The following is a 20,077-nucleotide window of genomic DNA, read 5'->3' as shown; positions in this document are numbered from 1 at the left end:
CAAACACCGGAGCATTATGCTACGGCTTTGTCTACACTTAAAAGTTTAAAACACAGCTACAGTGGCACTTTAAATAACAGAAAATGGAAGGAGTTCTGAGCATAGTGACAGATGTGATCAGGGAGAAGGAATTGATTTTCAGTGAAAGATTAGGATAAATAACATCTATGGAAAAGGATGACAAGGTGACAGTCTACAAATGCAAACATTGAGACATGAAAGGGATTGTTTTGGGGTAGTACAGCAGGGTATGACTAAGAGTAATAGGATGAAGCAAAATATTTAGCCAAACGATTACCAGGAAAGACTTCCTGACAGTAAGATTTATTAGCCTGTCTGTCTCTCAAGGGAATGTTGGAAACCCCAGCACTAGGCTTATTTAAAACTTGACAAAACACTAACGTGCAATAGGAACCACACAACCATTTCAGAGAAGTCTCTGCTTCACAGTAAGTTACAGCTCATATCAGTTACATAATTTTACCCTTGCCCTTTAAAAAAGGGGAGGGGACAGAGCTCAGATCCCTGCCTCTGTCTAAGCTGTGCTCAGCACAAGACCAACACCAAACAGAAAGGAGATTCCGAGCCATCTCTCCACTCCCAGTCCTGAGGCCAATCAAGTAACCCAAAGTACGTCAGCTAGAACTGTTTCATGGGAACTGCTATGCTGCTTGGGAACTGTCAAAGCACAGTGCACCTCAGCCAGGTCCTCTGCTGCCCTAGCCCACCAAGGAATGCTCCTTACACCTGCAAGAGGTGGGGAAAGGAGAAGAGATAGCTATGCTGGCTTTATGCCTCCTAAGAACTGATGTAAATAAGGGGAAACTCAAGAAATTCCCGTTTGTACCACTGGGGCAGTGCAGAGGGGCCAAAGCCAGGGACTAGCATCTAACCAACCATGTGTAGCATCGGGACTTTGGGTTTACTGCCTGGAATTATTGTCATTAATGTGGCCATATGCATCTCTAACATAATCTACCCGGCCATCTGTCTTAGGTGTTTCTAAAGTGCCTACCACTATTGTATATATTTTAATATGAAAAGATGTAAAGCATGAAACTAAGACTAATTAAGCCACCTCTTTATGAGAACATTTTACTAAAAACGCCTATGTAACGCATGTCAAAACTCACTACTTAGCTGCATTATTTTTTCCTTATATGCACGTGCCAATGAAAATGCAAAAAACAAAAACCAAACCAAACCAAACCAGGAAAAGGTCCTAAAAGTCCAAAATGCTGCAGTGTTAGTGAGATTAGTGGAGGGTGGGCCAGTTCTTGACTAAGTCACTGCTTGAGGCTATCTGCAGTCACAGCAAGGTAGAATGTGACAGTTTCCATGCCATTCACATTTGGAAGGTTATCTTTTGCAACTAGCAGGGTTAGAAACTTACTGGAAAAAAAAAGGAAAGTCCAGATATTAGAGAATCTGAGTAAATCACGCAGGTCATATAAATCCACTTGGCCTGGTTGCTGTATTTGGATGTTGCAAAATCTAAGAACCTGCACTTTACTGAATGGCTTGATTTTCACCATCCATATATTAATGTACCTCTACTAATTTTAGTGAAATTACTCCTGATTTACTTGAGTGGAAGAGAGAGTAGAGTCAAGAGGATTGAGCTTGCATTACACTAATGCTGAGGCACTAGACTGAGATGAGATTGAGAAGTATAATGCTCATTACCAAGCATGTAAATAGAAATCAATATAGGATGGATAGAAAACAATTACAGAACTACTTATCTTGTTAAATTGTTTGCTCCAAGATAAGGTTATGTCCATGTTGCAGAGCTGTGTTTACAGGTAACTTGACAGGAGATCAAAAAAGGGAAACAGGTATAGGACTGTAACAGGGCCTCCCTTGGTTCTGCTCCTGCTGCACCTACAACCAGCCAGAGAACTTTCCAGTGGCACAAATCACCTGTGCTCTTTACTTACACCATTGCTGCCCATCTTGGCTAATAGCTATAGATGGACCGATCCTCCATGAATTTATCTAGTTCTTTTTTGAACATTGTTATAGTTTTGGACTTCATAATATCCTCTGGCAAAGAGTTCCACAGGTTGACTGTGCATGGTGTGAAGAAATGCTTCCTTTTGTTTGTTTTAAACCTGCATCCATTTGTCAAGCAGGCCTAGGTTTACTCAGCCATCTCCAATTCCCAACTTCTTGAATTGGAAAAAAAAAGGAAACATTAAAAAATGAAAAACAAATTTCCAGGAAAGTCAAACAAATACGTTATTCAAGGTAAAATTGAGAATACATGGCTCCAGTCCAGAACTTAGTTTTTCATTTATTAAACTTGAAATTTGTTGTCTTGTTTTTAATTTACATATACATTTATTTATACTTATAAAATGACAGAAAAAGATACTATCCAGATGTTCTAGGTGCTCTTGACAGAACTTTAAAAATGCATCCTTAGTGTAGCAATCTAGGGTCATTCTTCATAATCTGCCTTCCCCTAAAATAATTATGGCACATCATGTAATAATTAAGAAAAAACTATTTCTAGCCATCAAAGCATTTGTCACTTGATGCTGTTGCATGTTTTAAGGCCATTAGTTTGCATCCTCCTACAGTCTCTTGCATTCTCAGATAAAATAGGGTCAATTTCACTTTGTACAGACAGTCCCCGGGTTATATGGATCCGACTTACATCGGATCCCTACTTACAAACGGGGTGAGGCAACCCCGCACTAGCTGCTTCCCCCCAGCAGACCAGGGAGATGCGAAGCTAGCGCCCTCCCTACCCCAGCAGACCAGGGAGACGCGGAGCGGCTTTTCTCAGCAGACACCTCAGCTTGAGAATAAAGGACTGAGGGAAGTGAGGTGTGGGAGAATAAAACTGAGCTCTGGAGAAATGTTTGGCTAGAGTTTCCCCTACAATATGTACCAGTTCCGACTTACATACAAATTCAACTTAAGAACAAACCTACAGTCCCTATCTTGTAAGTAACCCGGGGACTGCCTGTATTTGCAAATGTGCTTTTGGGAATTCATGACCCTTATTCATTTGCATCCTCATGTAACTCATCATTGGCCCCTGAGACCAATTAAAGTTCAGCCTGGACTGGTTTTAAAGAGAGCCCCCAACCAGTCATCGTCATCCAGAAAGATGGTATTCATGACATGGCAACTGAAGAGAGAAGATGTAATAACAGGAACAAATGTGTAGGGAGATCTTTAGAGATCTTGGTGGCATAGAGAACTCATGATAGCACCTAGGAAGTGCACTGCCCTTGCCAAAATTTTTATTGCTAAATGGGGTGCTCCCTCATGTCCCCTCCCTGTTCCTTTGTATGACCCTCCCTGCATCCCTTCCCCTCACAAGCACCAGGCTTGGGTATAAAGAAACATCCCTACCATTCATAAAAGGTTTTGCTTTTAATTAGATGTTCCTATGATGTCCATCCTATGGTCCCTAGTCACTTCATAAATGTTAATGAAGTAGGCCTCAAAACCCTTCCTGCCTCAGTGAATTAGGGAAGTATTAATATCCCATTTTACAACTAGAAAAACTGAAATACACATCTGTGTTACTGAGATTCTTTGGATCTTTATTTATTCCTTGGTTTGCTTCTGGGGCAGTGGAGCTAGGTACTGCCCTTTATGGTAGACTATAAGATGGCAAGCTAGCCCTAAATGATTTGCCCAAGGTTTCTCAGGCAATTTGTGGCACAGCCAGAAATTAAGTCAAAATCTCCTGACTCCTACGAATATATAAAAGCTAATGTACGGAGACTCCTCTTTCATCAGAGGTTCTCATCAGAGTATCAATTTTGTAAAAAAAAACAATGAATTTTGATGACACTTGTCAGCCTTCAATGTTTTTTACTGATATTCTCCCGAAAGCATATGAGAGGGAAGGCAAGTTATGTTGCTTGTCCCTTGTCATTTATTCAAAGACTTTCCTATAGGTTGTTTTGTGTTTTGAATGTTTCATGGTGGGTCAGAAGTTAATTGCAGTGAAAATAAAACAGGTTTATTTTATTTACTCTAAGATTGATGTCATAGCAGTGCAACGAAAGGGTTTGATTTCCAGCTCCTATGTAGATCATAGTTGCTGTCATTCTTGCCTTTGAGCCACTTTGCATGGATTTAGCTGTGCTTTCAGCAATCTGTTTGAATACACCATCTTTCTGTTAATTATTCATTATGTAGAGAGAATGAAAGAGCATACAGAAGTAATGCAGAAAGGGCATGAGAAGGGGAATAACATTTCCCTTTGGGGTTGAAGACACCTGAAAGGGAGGAGGCAAATGTGGAACAAAGGTGCTCAGAGCAAGTTTGTAGAGGCAGGTGAAGCTCATGCTGTATCTGACTCAGAACAAAGTATTCCATAACATTACCTGCTACTCCCTCCTCTGCCTGCCCCATCACAGGGTTGTCAGGCACCTCTTGGGGAGTATCTTGAAAGCAGCCCTGTTGCTCCCACCCAGGCAGCTCCTATGCAAACTGCACAGAGACATGGGCCAGAGACATACTCCTTCCTCCCTTCCCTTCTGCTGAGCAGCTGCATAAGGGGCTCAGGAGAATCTAGCCATATGCTGTCAGCACATATCTTGGTCTTCCTGGCTCAATGCTATGGGGCCTGTTTTGCCCCCTCCCCTCTCCAGCCAGTCAAAATACCTGAGAGTGAAACACTCTTACTGAAAATGCGTTAGTTGTTGTCTAAAGACCAGGCTATATTTGGTGTGGGGGCATCTGTGTGACTGAAAGCAAAGAACTCTGGGCTATTCCCAGTTCTCTAATATAGTGTTGAGCAACCTTTATGATACCAAGGACCAGTTTGCTGCCTTCCTGAACTGCGTCAGGGAGATCTCAGGGACCGGCGCTGGCCCATGGGAAGGTCATTAAGAAACATTGCTCCAATACATTTCACTTCAGATAACTTGCTTTCCTTGGTTGATCTGCTGATCTTTAAGAAGAGAGTCACAACTCTCGGAAGCAAAGGTTTCCAGTGCTTTCATATTACAGCATCGTTTGCACTGCTTCTGAAAGAGGTGGCTCTCTGACTGCACTCTCCCTTGTCAGAAGATTTAGGACAGGTTGAATCTTTCTGGTCCGGCAACATCCATGGTCTGGCAGAACCCTGGACCAGAGAGCCCCAGCAGCTGTCAGCTAGGAGTCCAGCAAGGGGCCGGCAGCAGAGCTCAGCTGGCAGTCGCTGGGGGTTGCCAGCCCAGCATTCTGGCCAGCCCCAGGGGCTGGGAGCGCAGCCTTGCCAGCCCTGCAGCCTGTGGGCTGGGAACACAGTCCACTAGGGGACAGGACGAGGGGAGCCAGGAGGGAGGCCAGTGGTCTCACCTCCCCTGGTTCAGCACCTCCCCTGGTTCAGCAAACTCCCTTGTCCAGACTCCATCAGGTCCCAAGGGGTGCTGGACCAAGAGATGTCCAAATTGTAGTGTCTTGATTCAAGAGGTTACTTCACTATCTGAAACAACTGGATTAAGAGTCATATTTTGTCCATGTATTTATCCTGGCAGACTCTTACAGTCCAGTAAAATCCTTTCCAGGGGCCCTTCCTGCCACCTTGCCATATTTGTTTAATTAATCTGTCTCAAAATCCAGGGGAAAGGAGACTTTAGAGGATAGTATGGCGGAGGCAAAGTGCTGCCCTCGCTTCCTTTCATCTTGTATCTGGAGAATGCCATTACCATTTTGCAATGCCAACTTTAGGGAACCAATGTGGGGTGTTTAGCTTCCAAAAGTTTTCCAAATTTGGCAAGAAATGCCCTGTCTTTGTGATTGTCAGTTTGTTTGGGAGTTTAATAGGGGGAATGCTAGGTTTCCCAGTACTTTATCCCCAAATTCTCCTTCTAACTCCAGTGGGAGCTATCTGTCCTAGAGTACTCCTTTGTCTTGGTGTTCCTGGAGAACACTTGTTATATATCTATGCAGGATTGGGGAGGACATACAGTGACATTTTCTGGGTTGAAATTTCCCTGTCCAAGAATTTGGTGTAATCAGGGCTGGTGGGTATAATAGATGAGGGCAAGGCAAATTCCTTCCCAAACTGCCAGCCTGGCACCGTCCATACTCCATTCACCTACTATAGGAGTACTGGGGCAGCCTTGCTGCCCCTGAGCATCTGCCCTCTCCATCCCTGGGGCCTGGGAAACTGAGGCTGCGTGTCACCCCATCTCCCCATGGTGCTCCAGGGAGAACCTTGGCTCCTGTGGGGAGCAGGGCTTGGACAGAACAGAAGGGGAAGGGCTGAGGTGGGGCTGGAGGCTTGCCTTCCCCAGCCCTACCTTCACCCACCACCCATGGGAGAAATCTTCTTTAGATAATGCCCACTCAGCACAAGTGTCCCTAGGTTATATTTTGATTGGTGATTATGAGGGCAGGGGAGTTTTTCTTCCTCTTTCCTTTGTCTCTAAGGAAGGTTATTTGTGTCATCTCCCTGGCCTGTTTGGAAGTGGTCTGGCCATATCTGACAGGCCTCTATTTTCCTTCTGTACTACCCTTTCTTGTGGAGAAGGATAAATGATGTATCTTATGTGGGACAGGTTCAGGAAGAAATTTGTGTGGGCCTTGGCCTGTGTGTGGGGGTATGTGGAACTCTCCCAGCATCCTTGCAGCCTATATATACACACCTCCCTCCACACCACACCCCCTGTTTTCTACACAGCGTGGGAGAGCAAGACTGGGGCTTTCTCCCAACTGCTGCACTTAGCTGAGTGGCAGCTTTGTTCTACTCCCCTACTCCACTCAGCTAACCAGCAGTTCTAGGCAGCCTATCAGTGGCTTTTCTCAGCCTTCCATCACCAGTCTGCTGAATGATGGCTATTAGATCAAAGGGTGCTTCCCTTAATGAAACTCTGAGAGGCTACCAAAGCCTTTCCCAGTCTTGTTTGTTTCAGAAGAGATTTTCAGTGTATCTGTTAGGCCACAGGGTTTGGACTAGGGAGATCCATCTTCTTGTGCTTGAGTGTTGCTCTCTGCCACTGAATTCTCTCTATAGCCTATGTCATCTCATTAGTTGCTGCTGTAACTGACTGATCATCGTGGTACTATTTATACCATTGTGATGTGTAACCAACACCTAGACAGCATTACCATTCTGCTGATTTATTATCTGCCAGTCTTTACTTCCCATCTTGGATATTATTTCTTCAATGTCCATCTCTTTGTTTGGTATGTTTCTTTTGTTATCATTACTATCTCTTTGCTCCGTGATTTGTTGAAATAACCTTGCAATATAAAACTAAGGCCCCAGTCCTACACTGATTCCAGAATCAGTGCTTTAGATAGTTAAGCCAACATTCCCAACATACTCAAATTCAATCAGCACCTTATATCTTAAGAATTATATTTTATTGACTGTGTTTGCTTCTTATTCTGGAAGAGCATTTGAATGCCAGAGAACTGCTCAACTATTTACAGAGTTCACAATTATGTTACATAAACTAGTTATTTCTGTCTTTATATTTGTTATGTTTTAAAATTGTATTATGATTTTTTATGCAGCCACTTTTGGAATAGAACACAGCACTTGTTTCATAGCACACAGTAACACTATAAAAAGTCAAAACAGAAAGTGAAGAGTATCTTTCGAATGTATATTGATTATTTGGAATTTGGGCAGGGTACCTCTTTTTTTTAACGAAAAGCACCCTTATATTTTTAAAGATCATATATGATTAAGGCCACTCTTTTCATGTGAGAGTCTACAATTTGTTCATGTATATAGTGTGTAATCTGTATGAACACATGTAATATGATCATAAGTAACCCATTAATTTGCAGGGTCAGATGACTAAAAAATTGCAAGTACATCATGACTCACTTTAATTACTTCCCCAAAAACAAAAGACATCTTGGGACTTCAACAAAAAACATTTTTTCTCTCAAAATGTGAGAGTCGGTTGAACTTGTGGTAGCTATTTCTTTTTGGACATCAAATATCCATCTCTCCCTACCTTCTCTCTTGTATACAAGCAAGAGAAGTCCTGTAATAATACAGAGAGAACCAAAACAAGAAGCATGCAGTATCTGCTACTGACAATTGCCAAAACACACATTCCCTCTTCCTGTGAATAATGTGATTGGTGGCACTATACCAGCTAGTTTCAGACTATAAAATGCAGAGCAGTTATAATACTCAACTCAGTTTTATCAGTTTTTATTTGTGTTGAAAGATTTCTCTGAAATGTGACTATTGCAAACCAGACAGTGATGTTTTTCCCCAGTTCAAAGAAGAAAAGAGAGACCTCCTATGCATATAAGTTTTCCATTAGGTCTGCTTTGTTGTATAAAACTGCTTTCAACCAAGATTCAAACAAGTGTATGAGCATATCCTTTACTAACAAAGCCTGTTTAGCAGAGCCCTTGGAGCACTGGAGAATCAAGGCAACAGCTGAAGTCCTGTCAAATAAGGATAAAGGGGAGCATTGATGGAGTGGAAATAATAAATTTCATTAGGCCCTCCTAACTTTGTCTTTCTTTGATTATATAAGGTTATTTTTCCATTATCACTGCTGTTGGCACATGTACAATAAACCACTGGATAGATATTCTTGAATTTTGGGACTGTAAAAAAAATCAAATAACATTGTCTTTTATCTGTTTGAAAATTACTGCCTTTTGATTTGTGGAGTGGCCAGTGGTTCTAATGCGTTGCTGCTGTGTGTTACGCAGTAAAATACACGCGATCCAAAGCTAAGCCCAGTATCACCTAGTGTGTTTGCATTCTGAGTGGCTCTGCACCTCAGCCTTCAGACTTTTACAAGGTTACAAAACAGGAAAGGATCAGCACAGGAGATGGTGGTAGCCTAGTAACATAAGAAGTAAACTAAATTTTAAGACATGCTCATCCCAAAAGAAGGTGGTCACTAGCACTATAGCTATGCAAACAACTTTACAGGTAGAGCAAAAAAAAAATTAGGGCCCAGATTCATATTTTCAATAAGTCACACCGTCAAAAAACACTCTAATTAAAGACTGATGTGTTGCTATTCCCTCCCTCCCCCCCCCCAGCTCAGTGAAGGATACCATATAAGATTTTTTTTCCTCCACTATCATTTCAGCACCCCAAATGTCTTCTTTTCCCCTCAATTTCTTCCCATTAACCAGATGCCTCAAACTGTTGGTGTCTCACTCTTTGTCCTATTATGAATTAAGTATTATTATTGTGGTTATTACATTTATATATAGTGCAATAGGTGTGCATGAAATGACAGCTACAAAAATAGTAATATGTTTTACATGTAAGAATAACAGGAATTGCTGTAATGGAACAGATCAATGGTTTTCTACTCAAGTATCCTGTCTCAAATGCTAGTCATTATAAGATGTTTCAGAAGAAGAATACAATCCTCGCGTCATGCATCGAGCTGTGCTATAGCTGTACCCACAACGGGAGGGAGATTTCTTCCTCACCCTAATTTGTATTCATCTTTTGCTCTGAAGCATGTGGTTTTCTAGCCCATGTGCATTTGTCCTAGAAAGAATGTCATACAGGATCTTTTTCTGCATCTATGGAAGTCAGCAAGAGTGCTGCCGCAGATTTTACTGAAACAGAACTGGTCTTGTAAAAGGTAGAATCCTCTCTTTTTAACCCTACTACTGTAAATTGATTGCTTCCACATTGTTGATTTTATGTCCTGAATTTCACAGGTTAAATGTGCAGTATATTGCATCAAATAACATTGTCTTTTATCTGTTTGAAAATTACTGCCTTTCGATTTGTGGAGTGGCCAGTGGTTCTAATGCGTTGCTGCTGTGTGTTACGCAGTAAAATACACGCGATCCAAAGCTAAGCCCAGTATCACCTACTGTGTTTGCATTCTGAGTGGCTCTGCACCTCAGCCTTCAGACTTTTACAAGGTTACAAAACAGGAAAGGATCAGCACAGGAGATGGTGGTAGCCTAGTAACATAAGAAGTAAACTAAATTTTAAGACATGCTCATCCCAAAAGAAGGTGGTCACTAGCACTATAGCTATGCAAACAACTTTACAGGTAGAGCAAAAAAAATCAACTGATGGCTGGCTTTTTGTCAGTTCCGTTTCAGCTTTATTGTCCTGTAGCAGTGGGACTGGTCCTTTAAGGGGCATTGGGTTAACTCCAGCTGTGCCTAAGTTATATGGCCCCTCCCAGGCAGAGGCTGAGGGAGGGGGCATGTGGCCTCACAGGTCTCCCAGATTTTCCACTCAGCTTGTACTGAGAATGCTCACATGGACTGAAGCTGGCTGCCCTCACTCCGTTCCTCTTCCCCTTTCCCTCACTATCAGCAAGCATAGGTCTCTGCTCATAGGTGATGGTTTGGCCTTGGGATGGTGATTGGGTCAGGTGACCAAGCATCACTTTATTTTAAGCCTAGGGTGGGGCTTCCTATAAGAGAGTGAGACCAAGGATAACAGGGGGAGGCCATAGAATGGAGCTAATAAAACACCTCTGCTGCGAGAAGCCTGGTCTGATCTCTTGCTACAAGGACATAGAAACAGAGGTCTGCTAGGGTCACGTTGGGTAGGGATCTCCTTGAATCTGCCAGAGGTAAAGGCCTGGCTAAAGCTACCTGCAGTACTGTACAGTACCATCAGATAGCAAATGTGAAAAACTGAGACACTTTGGGATATCTGGTCACCCTACTGCAGTAAGATGCAGGAACAAAACTCTTCAGAGAAACATAGGAGCCCTGCCAGAACATAATGGGTTGGTGAGCCTGGAGAAGGACTAGGAGATCCTGATTTTGAGTTAAATGTTTTTTTTATGTTAAACTAGCCTCTGAAGTGGGCTGGGGGGGGGGAGGAGAGGGTTAGCAGTCCAACATCAGTTGTGCTGGTTTGCCCTCCTGAAGAAGGGGGCAGGAGGGACCTGAGACAGTGTCAGGGTCTGACATTAGAGGAGATATGACCTTGATACATGCCTCCACATTTCGGCAAAGGCTAATACCAGTTTCATAAGTGAAGTGTGTTTTTTCTATGTCCTTCGCCCTCTTGCCTCCCCGTGACACTGGGCAATTAGACCTAAGAAACCCAGCCGCACATAACAACATAAACTTAACTGGGGATAGATGGGAGCCTTGCAGACTCCTGGATTTTACTTTGCCAGTTTTAGTCATAGCTGTACATTTTTCTTCTTTACCCATCCCCCCTGCTCCCCACTCACACATACTTTTCCTTTCAATGAATAGGGAGCCAACAGTTGTGTTTCTTCCAGGAACAGTTGTAAAGACTTAGGCTATGTCTACAGTACAGAGTTTTTCAGAAAAACGGACGTTTAAAATAAAAACCCTTCACTTATGTCCACACTTCACTTACGTCAACAACAAAAAAATCGAAAGAACAGAGGGGTTTTTCTGACATTGGTCCCTCCCCCCATCTCTCAGCAGGGAAGGTAGGCAGAGACCCCAGCTCAAGAATAAACAACAGGCAGGGAATAAAGTATGGATTCTGGAATAGCTGCTGCTCTTTACTGGAAAGGAAAAAGGAAAAACAGTACCTAAGATGGTATCCAGCACAGGTTGGCTGGTGATTTGCTCTGCCTTGAGCAGTACGTGCATTATACTTTATTCCTCTAGGCTAAGGCTAACCTAATGACTTCCGATGCTGTGTTCCAAATGACTCATAAACCCTACTGTTCTGAAAACACTCCATGGGTGTCACTAGTGCCTGAGGTGCATTAGTTCCCCGAAGGGTGTGCAAATCTATCAGTAGAAGAATCTGCCTCAGCTGGACTTAACAGACAGAGCCTGAGGCTGCAATGGGAAACAGGAGTACTGGAGTCCAGCTGCTCAGTCGAGGAGGCAATGAGGCTGCATGGCCCTCCCTTGAGGAAGCAATGGTCTTGGTGGTCTGTCATGCCATAGGCACTGACTCTGTGGGTGCTTCAGGGTTGGAGCACCCATGGGAAAAAAAATAGTGGGTGCCAAGCACCCACTGGCAGACTTCTCCTTCCCTGCCCCCGCTCCTCCTGCCTGGGACAGGTCCTGCCAAGCAGCTTGTCCCTGGCCCTTTCAGTGCCGACGGTATGCTGCCAAACAGCTGATGGCAGCACGCAGGAGGCACTGGGAAAGGGAAGGAGAGGGGAAAGAGCAGGAGACAGGTCTGGGCAACACATAGCCCAGATGTCAGGAGTGGAAGGGGCGGGACCAGCCCCTTCCAGCTGCTGGGACTCCACTCTGCAGCCTTGCCGGGCAGCTGTCTGAGCAAGGGTATGTCTACCCTACCCCCCTAGTTCGAACTAGGGGGGTAATGTAGTCATACGGAGTTGCAAATGAAGCCCGGGATTTGAATTTCCCGGGCTTCATTTGCATAAAGCCGGCCGGCGCCATTTTTAAATGCCGGCTAGTTCGGACACCGTGCCGCACGGCTACACCCGGCACGGACTAGCTAGTTCGGATTAGGCTTCCTAATCCAAACTAGCTGTACACCTCGTTCCACGAGGTCCGAACTAGTCGGCATTTAAAAATGGCGCCGGCCGGCTTTATGCAAATGAAGCCCGGGAAATTCAAATCCCGGGCTTCATTTGCAACTCTGTATGACTACATTACCCTCCCCCCCGAGTTCGAACTAGGGGGGTAGTGTAGACATACCCCAAGCCTGGCTGGGGAGGTGTCAGGTGAGTTTGATTCCCTGCCTGGACTCGGGTGCTGGGTTTCTCAACAGCCAAGCCCAGATCCGGAGCAGAAGCCACCTCCACCCCAGCCAGACTCTCCCAGGCATCTGGGGCTGCAGAACAACGAGCCAGGGCCGGCATGAAAAGCGGCTTTCTTCTGCTGGCTTCTTGGGTCCCTGCTGAGGAGGACAAGGGGATAGATGCAGTGGGTGGACAAAGAGCCCCCTGCAGGTACCAGGGGGCAGGGAGAGCATGGTTGCCCCAGGGTTGGGTGTGGAGGTGGGGAAACACATGACCCACCCTTTATATTGTGCTCCCTGACTTAGGGAGAGGCACCAGTTGAATATAGGACACCCTCGCAGGAGGGGGCAGAGCAGGGGCACAAGAGGTGGAGTGGGGCCGGAACACCAGGAAAAGGAGCAGGGTGGGGGCACGGCTTAGGACAGAGCAAGGGGTCAAGCATCCCCTGGGAAATCTGGCAATTGGCGCCTAACTGCCACACAACAGGAGTTTCTCCAAGAGAGGGTTTAAAAGCTGGGGCAGAGGAAAGATCCTGTGGGTCCAAGACAGATGTTAAGGAGGAGTGTGTTCTATGCACTAGGGCCTGTTGTGGCGCACATTCTAGCACCTGCAAATACATAAACACGCTCATATTAAAAAGGAAAGTTAAGAAGAAGAAAAAATACTCAGCTAATTCATTGGGTCGTACATATCTGTCCCATGTACACACGCATTCTTATTACTGCCTTCCTTCACCAGCCCTGCTTCCAAGTGAACACTTGCCAGGCCTGGAGCAAACCAATAGTTCGTTTAATGAGATATCCTCTCTCCCATAGAAAAAAATGCAAGATGCTTCAGAAGAATGCATCAGCCTCTCATAATACACCGCGTTGTGTTGCAATTAGAAACATTTTTGGACAGGGCATGTCTTCCAGTCTGCTTGTACCATACCTTCTACATGGAGACGGCTGAGCTTGATTGGAATATCAAGGTGCTACCTTGATATTGCTGGGAAGACAAAGCAGGATGCTTGCAGCAGATCTTTAACAAAGCAGGATGCTTGCAGCAGATCTTGAATAATTCATTCTAGTATCATTCATGCATAAGACTTGCACTTTTGCACTGCAGGTGGGATCCCTAGAAGATGGGACCATTAGAATACAAATATTCCTCCGTCTGAAGTTAAAGAATGGATCACAAACACAGCTATGGGTTTAGTGGAGGGTTATTAGCATAGCCATGGCCAGGGCAAAGCCATAACATGATAAAATTCCCTGGTAGGGTTGCCAGATGCCTGGTTTTCAACACTAGGGCTGTTTCTAGACTGGCCAGTTTTTCCGGAAAATCAGCCACTTTTCCGGAAAAACTTGCCAGCTGTCTACACTGGCCACTTGAATTTCTGCAAAAGCACTGATGATCTCATGTAAGATTGCCAGTGTTCTTGCGGAAATACTATGCTGCTCCCATTCGGGCAAAAGTCCTCTTGCGCAAAACTTTTGCACAAAAGGGCCAGTGTAGACAGCGCAGATTTGTTTTCCACAAAAAAGCCCTGATTGCAAAAATGGCGATCGGGGCTTTTTTGCGGAAAAGCGCGTCTAGATTGGCACGGATGCTTTTCCGCAAAAAGTGCTTTTGCGGAAAAGCATCTGTGCCAATCTAGACGCTCTGTTCCGAAAATGCTTTTAACAGAAAATGTTTCCGTTAAAAGCATTTCTGGAAAATCATGCCAGTCTAGACGTAGCCTAGAAGTCCATGTTATTGCAGGGTGGATCATCAACCCACACCAGCCCCTGTTCAGTTGGGGCTACATTCTACCTGCATCTCATGGGCAGACAGGCAGGTAAGTTCCATGTCAGACTGAAGCTCAGGAGCAGAGGGAGCCCAGGTGGGAGGTTGGGGTGGAGGGGAATAGAAAGTATCTAGCTATAGGGAAGGGGGAAAGCAGCAAGCAATTGGGGGGAGAGAGGGTATGGGAGAGGAGAAGAGGAACAAGCAGGGATGGGGCCTGGAAGAAAGAAGTGGAGTATGGGCAGGACCTTGGGGGAAAGGCAAAGAAGGGCAGAGCCTGGAGGGTAGAGGTGGGATAAGGATGCAACCTGGAGGAAAGATGCTGGCAGGGGCAGGGCAGGAGGGTTCAGTTGTCAGCAATTAGAAAGTTGTTATCCTTGGTTCCTGGTAACTATTAGTACTGCAACCTCACCAGACTGTTTAAACACTTTCATTGAAGCTGTGGAGCTTACTGCTGTTGAAACTACCATCTGATGTACGACAGTACTCCACTAAACACAGCACCATCTGGGAGAAGGCTGCATGACAGACTTCCAGCTACTCTGGAATTTCCAGAGTAAGCAGGCTATGGCAGTCAGCACTGAGAGGAGATCCTTTCTAGAAATGGTTTAAAATACAGGGCCCCTGTAGAGGCAAATTCTCTGCTGGTACAACTCCACTGAAGTTGAAGATGTAATGCTACTACCATAGTCAATAGAGTTATTCTAGACAAGCATGTAGCCTACACTTCGTTCAGTTCTGGATCTACCCAGCCCACACCTCATGTTAATTTGTCTGCGAAAGATAAATTAATTAAATTCTTCTTCTTGTGGAGAAGAAGAAATCCCAAGTACAAAATTTCACGAAAATATCCATTTTCATAAAATTCCGTGAATTCCATCTTTGGCTGAGCTCGAGTGTGAAAATTCCTTTTGAGAGTCCTTCATCTCTGTACATAATCCTAATCACCTGTCTAGTTAAATTTTAATTTTCCCCGAAAGGGAACACATATCTAATAGGTCAGGAACTTTGCAATTTATTGTTATGACACATACTTAGGTCAATGTCAACAGATATCTCTACACACACAAACCTTTGAGTGGGCATGAACAGTATTCAAAATACTCTTGGCTTTAAACCTCCCCCCACCATTTGCCATACCCTAACATTTTAAGTGGGGACTCAAAGATCTTGGCTTGTTTAGCCCAAACAAATAAAGGCTGAGGGAAGATAGTATTAAGAACATAAGAATGGCCATACTGGGTCAGACCAACAGTCCATCTAGCCCAGTATCTTGTCTGCTGACAATGGCCAATGCCAGATTCCCCAGAAGGAGGGAACACAACAGGTAATCCTCACTTGATCCCTCCCCTGTCACCCATTTACAGACAAACAGAGGCTAAGGACACCATTTCTACCCATCCTGGCTAATAGCTATTGATGGACCTAACCTCCATGAACCTATCTAGCTCTTTTTTTAACCCTGTAAAAGTCCTAGCCTTCACTACATCCTCTGGCAAGGAGCTCCAGAGGCTGACTGTGTTCTGAGTGAAGAAAAACTTCCTTTTGTTTGTTTTAAACCTGCTGCCTATTAATTTCATTATATTGTGGGAATAAGTAAATAACTTTTCCTTATTCACTTTTTCCACACCAGTCATGATTTTATAGACCTCTATAAATTCCCCTCCCCCTCCCCTCCGGCTTTAGTCTTCTCTTTTTTAAGCTGAAAAGTCCAAATACATAGCTGGAATGAGCTACCTTAAGCCAAGCTTGGCGCAGCCACAGAGGGAGGCCGACAGGAGCAAACACTCCTGCCAGCTTCCCTGACTCTTCATGACTGCCAGGAGTACCAATGCCAACCGGAGCCACCCTCAGTGTTCAGTTTAGCAGGTGTTAATTTAGACACGCTAAGTCGAACATCAGAAGATTGATCTCCAGTGTGGCAAGTGGAGACGTAGCCTGAGCTTGATAAGTTTATGGAGGGGATGATATGATGAGATTGCCTACAGAGGCCAATAGCTGATCTGTGACTGATCTCTGACAGCCAGTGATAGACAGCAGATGGGGAGGGCTCTGAGTTACTACAGAGAATTATTTCGCAGGTGTCTGGCTCGTAGGCCTTGCTCACATGACCAGGGTATACCTGATCACCTCATTTAGAGTCAGGAAATAACTTTCCTGCAGAACAGACTAGCATAGACCCTGGAGGTTTTTCATTTTCTTCTGACGCATGGGACATGGCTCACTAGCAGGTTTAAATTAGTGTAAATGGTGGATTCTCTAGAAGTTGGTCCCCCCTTTAAATCAGTGGTAGGGAATCTTTTTGGGGTTGAGGACCACTGATCCACAGAAAAATCAGTTGGGGGCCACACACAAGTGAGAAGCAAACCCCCCCCCACCCACTGTGGCCCCCAACTGAGAAGGAGAAAGACACTCCCCACCTTCCCCTCACACACCAGAGCCTATGGGGGAGCAGCCTAATAGATTTGTGTGCTCCAGTCCAGTGGTAGGGTGGGGGGGGGGGAGGAAGGCGGGAGAGGGTGGACTGAAGCACCAGGACGGACTCTCCAATGCTGGAGGGGGGGGGGCTGAACTTCGACGGCCAAATCCAGGTAAGACAGGGCCACATCTGCCCCAGGGCCTAAGGTTCCTCACCACCTGCTTTAAATCCTAATTGTGGACTTCAGTAATTCAGCATGAGGTTATAGGTCTATTATAGGATTGGGTGGTCAAGGTTCAGTGGACTGCAATATGCATGAGGTCAGACTAGATAAACACAATGATCCATTCTGACCTTGAAGTCCATGAGTCTATGAGTTATATGGGTATGAGCACAGGGTTTTTATGAAGTGAACAGATTCAGAGATCATGGAAAATATATATGCCAATCAATGCTGAACTTACAAAATATTCTTGGTAGTTAATTCTCTGAGAGTCACATATGAATGCAAAATAAATTTGAAACATTTACACCTAGAGTTTAATGAAAACTTCCATTTATATTTTTTTAAATCAAGTTCAAAGACTCTTAAAATAATTGTTTAAAAAGTCTTCATGGGTCCAATCTGTAGTGTCTTCGCCTTACATTTAATAATGCGCTTAAGTGTTTTGCTGGACCAGGGCCGGAGTGTTCAGCATCCCATCCCCTTTTCCCCTTAGTGGTGCTTTACACACTAGTTGATATCATGAATTTGATTGGCTTATCATTCAGAAATATTTCCCAGCCCCTACCAAACTACCGGTGTTAGCTGTGAAAAGACTGAGCATTAGGGGTCCACTGTTTTGTTTCTGATTTCACAGTATGTCTAAACACCTTCCCTGGTTGACGTCAGTGTTTCACAATTGTTGAATTATCATATTTCTGCAACAGAGAACACTCTGTAAGGGAGATTAATGGCACAAGAAAGTTAAGGGTACAAATCTGATTTTTTTTTAAATCCATTAACCAAAATAGCAAATTTCCATCAACCTCACTACCCTCCCCTGTGAAACACACATATGGGGATACTTAAAAGTGTGTTAAAAGTCCATTTCCTATTATATGTCCCATCGCATGACTCCTTTGGGAAAATATGATTCATAAACAAACAATTCCCAGACCAGATAACTAATTTCTCTGCTGAACTCTTTCCATACAATCCAACAATGCTCTGTACTGTAACTTTCTGGTGGTGTTTGTGCTGCTTTACCGCTGAGGTAATGGAAAGAAATTAACATGCTATCATCATTATTATTGTTATTGTTATGCTAAAGACTTCCCACTTTTCCTTGAATTCTTGAAAGTTTTAATTTTCCATGAAAAAAAAAAGAGCAAAATGCTGTATAACGGTTGGGTGCGTACAGAAAGTCAAAAAATATTCTGTCAGGAATCATCAGTAATTTAGTAAAGTATTTTTTAAATATTTCAAAAAATGTTAATACAAAATCAATTCATTCTGAATAGTGTCTCTAAGACATACTGCCCCAGGTATTGTCCTTGGATTCTTCATGCACGTGAGGAGACGGCAAGTGTAGGCAAAGCATCTTCTTCCATCCCCCACCCCATTTCCTCAGCAATGACTGGGAACAAATCCAGTCCTTGCAACCAAGGAAGTGTAAAGATTGTTCCTTTCTAGCTCCATCAAGGGAGCAATTCATAGTAAAGGGAATGGGTAGGAGACAGGGACTTACCCCATTCCATTTCATGTCAGCCCACAGGGCCAGCCAGACACAGGAAAATGAGCAGGATGCATGTATCCCCTGTGCATTGTGGATTTCAAAGAGAGTTTGTACTCCTGGAACTCAAGCCATTCATCCATGCTGATTCTCTGGAGGCATGTGGCTTCACACTGATCCAAAGGGGGACAAAGTGCTATAATATGATTCTTAAATAATAGAGGAAAAAATTTAAAAGTGCAGGCAAGGGTGGCGGGGGTTTCAGAGGAAATTTGGAAAATAATTGGATAGCTGATGAGCCAGAAAGACACAGGAGACTTGTTCCAGATGAAAAGAGCTGCATCGAGAGCTCTCCTACCAACACTGGTGATGTGTGTCTGAGGAATCAGGGACCTGGTGGGGGTTGGAAGAGGAAGGGGGAGGGGAAGGGGGAGAGGAAGGAAAGAAACCTGATCCCAAGAGATATAGATGCTGAATGCCCACTGAAGTCAATGAGAGATATGGTCTCTCTCAGACTAAGGCCTGTTGTCTGTGAGGTAGTCTGGAGAAATTCCATCCTAAAATGAAAGGGGAGCCAACAGAAGAGGGATGCTATGTGGTATGTTTTGCTCATTAAATTCTTTTCAGATGTATGCTGTAACTCAGATACCTTTGAAATCTTCACCAGTAGCATCATATTATTTATTACTTAATCCTCCATCCATCTGGTATATATATTAGCATTGGAAATGATTTCCAAGCCAGTACTTGTTCTTTTTTTCCTTCTCCTTGCCACTTACACTTATGATTCCTCATTCAGCTTAGCTGTGTATGTATAAATAACTCAGGGGACTAAATAAAAATGGGGGTGGGTGGGTATCTACTATGCATAGGAACTGATGAGTCCAGAGTCTCTTTAAACTGCATCATTCTCTGCTTCCCCTGAATATATGAAAGCAGACATGGTGGGTATGTATGTATGTATGTATGTATGTATGTATGTATGTATGTATATATATATATATATATATATATATATATATATATGGGAAAGGCGGTAGTGGAAGATACCTAATGGTGTCATATTTCAAACTAGCATCTATACTCACTGGAGGTTAGCATGGCATTTAATAAAGCTATATAAGTGTACAGTGATGGATATGGTTATGGCTAAATGAACACAAATCATTAAAAAGAGAGTCTCTTGTGCCTAGGATTTATGTTTATTCATACTGAGGAAGTAACTACAAAACTTTTTTTATATGACAATGCTGCATCGAGTAGCAATGTGTAACTGTTCTCCCCTACACGCTTTGGCAGTTAGCTATGTATCAACACCACACCTAAAACCTGTACAACTCTTTGTGTATTTTAAATGGATGTTTACTTGTGTAATTAATTTCCTCTATACTTCCTTTCCAAATATGAAGAGCTTTAAAATACATACTAAAATCTTCTGTTCTTGAGAGATTTCAAAGCCCCAAACATTTCAGTTATTCTTATGACAGACTCCCTATTATGACTGTGTTTTAAATGTCCAAGGGCCATATTTTATTTAGCTTAATGGACATGTTATACTCTAAGAGGTTGTTATGGAGACTGTTCTG

The 20,077-nt window shown here is 43.7% G+C and overlaps 1 protein-coding gene across 6 annotated transcripts in view; it reads right to left on the bottom strand.

Moving 5' to 3' along the window:
* SLC35D4 (solute carrier family 35 member D4) overlaps positions 1–20,077 on the bottom strand; it is a 79,927-nt gene that overhangs the window by 7,237 nt on the left and 52,613 nt on the right. The gene's annotated exons all lie outside the window — the stretch shown is intronic.

This window comes from Pelodiscus sinensis, chromosome 2 (genome assembly GCF_052426305.1).
Source record: "Pelodiscus sinensis isolate ZL-2025 chromosome 2, ASM5242630v1, whole genome shotgun sequence".
NCBI classification, from domain to species: domain Eukaryota; kingdom Metazoa; phylum Chordata; order Testudines; family Trionychidae; genus Pelodiscus; species Pelodiscus sinensis.
Note: the sequence above shows the minus strand (reverse complement) of the source record. Positions and strands in the feature narration are given on the sequence as shown.